The following is a 6,000-nucleotide window of genomic DNA, read 5'->3' on the forward strand; positions in this document are numbered from 1 at the left end:
CGCTAGCTGGAATCTTGCCACCGTATTGGCTGCGATGCTGGCAGTGATAGCACCGCAGCCAATATGGTGACAAGATGTTAATCCACCTAGCGATCCAGCAGGAAAACAAGCAAACAAAAAAGAAAACAATTCATATCAATTAAAAGTATTTCGTAGTAATTTCGTCCGAGTGAATCAATTTTTTTAACCACCCGAAAGGTTTGTTGTCGGGAAACATAGAAGTAAAGAACTTTCAGGATGCTTCAGAGTGCCTGTGTGCTCTGTTGACGATTGAAGTCAACTTCAGTTATAAAAATTCAAGCACGTTTTCGACGAGTTTTGGTAAAAATCAATTCTGATCAAAATCACGTATTCGGGGAATCAGAAAAAGGCGAAGCTAATTACTCAAGGATTTGTCGTGGGAAGTAAAGAAAGATCTGTTGCTATTATTTAGCTTCTCTGAAATCGATAATCTTTTATCGTCTTTATGTCTGATTTAGTCAAAATGTCGAATATTATTATTCATTGAAATAGCTGGTTCGTTCCTTTTCGTCTTCCATTATCGGTAACAACTAGACTCTTTCGAGAAATTATTATTTACCTTAAGAAGGCATTGTTATTCTTTTTATCAATCCCAAACACATATAAAGCACTTAATTTGTTTGAACCATTATATTTTATCAATAAAGTAAGATTGACTAATGATCTGTTTTATTTGCTCGCGTTTCAGGATAAAAAATTATAGCATCACGGAAAAAAACACAGCTAAAAATTTTACTTATTCAGCAAATCTACAGTCGTAATATGCAGTCAATTTTCTATATTGAAGTAACAAACTTGACAGCTGAATAACATTAGCGATTTGTTAAATCATTAAATCTTCTTAGTTATAGATGTTGAATTCGCGCAGTAAGTTATAGATTTGTTGTACCATCCAATAAATTTTTTTTCCGTAATGTATTTTACGTCTGAAAAATTACTCTTCGTGAAAATGAAGAACTATCCCTTTAAACAGTCCTTGTTCAATTATTTTTGCAAAACATCTCCCTGTAAAATTCATTTAAAGAAAATTTTAATTTTGTATCGTTACGTTTAATTGATTACGTCAATAAGTTGCTGCTCGTGATGTTGAGTTTCTCACACATTCGATTTCATAGATTTCTCTCTACTCCGAATTTGTTATTTTCAATATATACGCGAAATAGTTAAATAGTTCGCCTGTGTATTTTATTTATTCGAACAAATTTAACATTTGCCATTAATATTGGAGCGCCGAGAATGATTCACCTTTCATTCGTGCCACTCGTTTTCTCTGAAGATTTGCGTAATCGGGCTGCGAAACGGTATCTCTCGAGTTCTATCTCCCACGGTTGGTTGGAACTAGGAAGTGTCGTTCCACTTCCGTGCTGCATCGATAAAACCAATTCTCGGGACGATACACGTACACATTTACGCATACATACATATACGCACACACACGCATAGGCACGTATGTATACGTATGAAATTGTTCAATCGTTTTCGCGAAAACGGGGTCTCGTTCAGCGAGTATAGGTATATATAACGAATCCACAGAGAGCGAGGTCAGAGTTCGAACCGTCTCCCTTCCCTTCTCTTTTATCTCTCTCGTTTATCCGGTCCGTTGATTTTGCATGCGAAACGTCGCGTGACAGAGCCTGGCTGGACTGCATTGGCAGATATAGGACGATGATGAAGATAGTTTATTCGCCTCGCATGTCGGCGAATAGTTACAGGCCGCGTGAGGCAGGCATACAACCCGCCGTTTTCCGCGACTTTCCTACTCAAATAATAATACGCCCGAAGTAACATTAATCAGAATTATCGGAGATGTGCCGACGGAGATGACTCGACTAGTGAAAACGTTCGTGTAACAGAAGCTCCCATTCCATTGCACGCAACGTGACTATCTTTTTGTCTTTTTAAAAAATATAACCCAGTAGAAAAAAGAAAGAAGTGTAAAAAAACGTCATTGTTTTATTAAATGAAATTAGTAGAATCGAATTAGTATAAATCTCTCTCTCTCTCTCTCTCTCTCTCTCTCTCTCTCTCTCTTATGATGAGCTTATGAAAATTAACAAATAATTTCATACATAAATTAAAATGCTACGTTCACAGTTGATTTGCAGATTTTGTAGACGTAACGAAAGGGATTGATAGAAAACAAATATTTTAAATCTATTGCAACGAGATGTACCGCTATAATAATATCCGCGGAGCCACTCTCGGCGCCAGTTCGTAATTTATCTTGTTATTTCTGGTGCTGTCTTATTTTACTCGTCGTCTATCAGCCACGAATTCATCAGATTGGCGGCCGCCATGTCTGTAATCGTGGTCACGGTCGAGTTGGTAACCGACTTACAGATGAACAGTTATGTTCTTGCTCGCGTAGCAGAGGGTAGTACGCGGAAATGTTCCCTTCAGCCGTTTCAGGAAGTAAGGATAAAGAATAGGGTGCGGTGGCGCAGCGAAAAGCAGTGAAAAGCAGAAACACGGAATGTGTGGGATCAGGATGGACGGTCGTAGATTAAACCATGCCGGTAACGATAAGGACCACGAAGGGTCGACGGGAGAGTAAGTATATTCTCTCCCTCGCTCGTAACATTGAACTGCTCCTGAGCTGGTTGCTGTATAGCCGCGTCCCTTCCGCCATTTCGATGTCCTTCAACACTATGTACGCGGGTGCAGGTAATGCTTGCTACCGCTGCAACTGTCGAAAGGTAAATGACGGATTACGCTGTCGGCTATCAAAGGAGAGCACTTCAGCGCAAATCTTCAAGCGCGTATCTACGAGAATTTTATTTAATAAAACTAGTCGCCACTTTTTAGAATCCACTTTTGCGAAACGCAAATATAAATGCTCCTACACGTACGGGTGCAGTAATACATATTATATAAAGCTACAGTTCGAAATGATGTAGAACAGGATAATCTGATTCCATCGTTCGTATTTGGGCCCATATAATAGCTCTTATATGTTGTCGAAGTTTGTGGGATTCGAAGATCTCACCGTTTTATTCGATTCATTTAGATCTTTCAATAGATTTTTCCGTTCGATTGAAATGTTTACTACTTACGAAAACCTAGAAAATCTGAATTTTCCTAAGGAATTTTATACTACCTCGAACAATCTAGGGATTTTCAAACAATTGTATCGAGATTTAACGTATTTTTATCAAAATCTCTCTTTTTAACCATTTGATTTTTATTAGTTTTTATTGTGAGATTACTGATAGTAAAATGTTATATTCTTGATTCTAAAATGTAATACAAGTATTTTATTTTAAATAATTTCTATTGTATTATTTTAGATACTTTTTTCTTTATATACAGATAGATTTTATTTTTCTTATTATACTTTTTGAAAATAAAAGAATGGAAATTTTTTTATAAATTGAATATTTTTTGTGAAAGTAATTTCTTTTCATTATTTTATTAGATTTTATATTTGAAACGAATAAATTTTGCAATCAATCGAAAAAGACCCTAAATGATCCAGCTGGATCTTTAATCTTAAATAATTCCGTGTCAAATTTATATACTACATATCCAATCCTGCAGATTCGCGCGCCGAATTTAATTTTCAGTCTTGAAACGCAATTTTAAAAGAACTAGAGCAGCAATTACAATACATTGACAAGTAATTTAATAATATTAATACTTATAAACATCTTAGAAGAAGTTATGTTATAATAATATAATACTGATAAGCATTAAACCGGTAAATCATTTATTGCGAAAATTTATTATTATAGCCCAAAGTTGAACCTGGATCTCTCGCTTTTCGAGCGAGCATCCTCACAGTAAAAATTAAATTCGGCGCGCAGTTTGCAGGATTGAATATGAGTATACAATTTTACATGAAATTATTTAAGCACTATAAATATCCGGATTAATCGTTTAGGATTTTTATTTCCGAGAGATTGGTTATGTATTCATATTATGATGTTAAAAATATCTACCCTACTGTATTTAATATTATAGACGACAGATAAATTTTATTTTTTTGAATAATTGTATGAGTAAAAAAAATAATTTTTAAAAATTAGATGGTAATTGAATTTATTTTAAACTCGCATCTGAAATACTTTAATTTTCTAGAAGTTTGAACAAAAGTGCCTGGAAGAAATTCCTCAAAGAATTTTTTCCAATGTTTAAATAAACACTCCTTTATAAAAACTTTTCTTATTTCACAATAAGAGTTAAGAAAAAAAAGACGAGGAATAAGTTGAATCGCGATTAAATATTGATCGTCGCGTCTATGCTATTGAGCATCGTTATATTGACAAATATATAGGACAAAGCTCGCGACTTGACATCGATAGTTGCCAGTGCAGCGGTGGGAAGATTTGTTAGCGAAAGAGTTTGCAATGCGAGTGACCGGGAGAGTAGTTCTTTCAAAAAGGCAAAAGGAAGTCGGGGACAAAGGACAAAGGAGATGAAGTAGAAACCATATCGAGAGTTTGGCGAACAAAGCGTAGCCGAACTCTAGGTAGAGATTAAATTGGGTGACAAGGCGATTCGTCCGTTAGGAGATGTATTCTCTACCGATATGAGCGGCATAATGCACTGTTCCGGAGAACGGGTTGCAAGCTAAATAGATTATTCCACGATACACACGTATATTGTATAATGAAAACAACCGCTCACAGCAGCAACGATCCTTTTGATAAAATGGCGACAACACCGCAACATTGTAGCTTCCACTGGACTTGTGAACTGCGTTTACAATATACAGTTAAACCTATACCTGAGTAGTAAATCGCTGAGGATATTGCGATGTACAGATTTGGGACATTACTGGGCATTACTTACGAAAATTGTGTATTATAATAAACGGTATAAAGGTTATGGATTACTAAGGCATTAAGGGGCTCCTAAAGTGAATCTGTTTTATCAATTTTTCCAAACACGTATTTTTCTAACTGCCTTTATTGATTAAAAAAATCCTTCTCCATAATTAAAGTATAAACGATAATGTAATCCAAACCGGTTGATTTTATGACAAAAACGAAAAAAGTTGAAAAATTACAGTTTTGTTACCGACTTTTAACATTGATTTGTAATAATGTTTGCTTTATATGCGAGTTTTATGTACTTTGTACGTATAAAACAATCTTGGTTTGGACTTAGAGATTATATGAACAATCAATGTTAAGTATTTAGAATTAGATGCTTAATACGAAAGATTAGTTAAAAAATTTGTACGTATGTATGAGTGAGATATTGACGTAGTAGTATATAAAGATATATCGATGTGTTTCTCACATTTTATCGGTAAAACAGCGATCTTATTGGAGTCGGGCTTCACTTTAGGATCCCCTTAATGGGCATTATTAGAATACTAAGTGGGCATAAAATAAAATTGGGCATTACTTGGGCATTACTCGGCAATAGTAGGCATTGGTGTATACAATTTGATCAGCGGTTTACCTCTTGGTTAAATCTCTATTGTCTATCTTAACCCTTAATAGCATTCAAATAACAATCTTTGCTCTGGAATAGAATAAATTATCTTGTTCTTTGGAATTTATTTAAATAAGCCTTCCGAATTTCTACTGTGACACGTCACGTTGTTATTCATGTTGCTTTACGATAAAAGTAGAAAGAATATCGAGAAAGGTCTACAAAAGAAAAAGAAGAAACGCGAAACGTATGGATGATGAAAGAAGAAATTGAGGTAAAAAATGGAGTTATCTCGGTAGACTCGGTCTCGGGCAAAATCCGATATTGGCCGGGATGAGAACGATTGCGCGGAGTTCGAAAAGAGAAAAGTAAGGAAAGGGCAGGAGCAGAGAGAGAGAGAGAGAGAGAGAGAGAGAGAGAGAGAGCATAACGAGCGCGAGTAGAAATAGAGCACGTCCTATTCGGGGACCAGGAGATTAAACTGGGTGACAGCAGGGGCCGGACGCGACGTTGGGTGCGTTTCACTTAACGTTCGCAATGCTCGCATATATCATTTCATCCTTGTTTGATTACAAATATATATATATATATATATAT

The 6,000-nt window shown here is 35.6% G+C and overlaps 1 protein-coding gene across 4 annotated transcripts in view; it reads left to right on the top strand.

The window, feature by feature from the left end:
- LOC108755222 overlaps window positions 1-6,000 on the top strand; it is a 163,704-nt gene that overhangs the window by 28,381 nt on the left and 129,323 nt on the right. The gene's annotated exons all lie outside the window — the stretch shown is intronic.

This window comes from Trachymyrmex septentrionalis, unplaced genomic scaffold, assembly GCF_001594115.1.
Source record: "Trachymyrmex septentrionalis isolate Tsep2-gDNA-1 unplaced genomic scaffold, Tsep1.0 scaffold86, whole genome shotgun sequence".
Lineage (NCBI taxonomy): Eukaryota > Metazoa > Arthropoda > Insecta > Hymenoptera > Formicidae > Trachymyrmex > Trachymyrmex septentrionalis.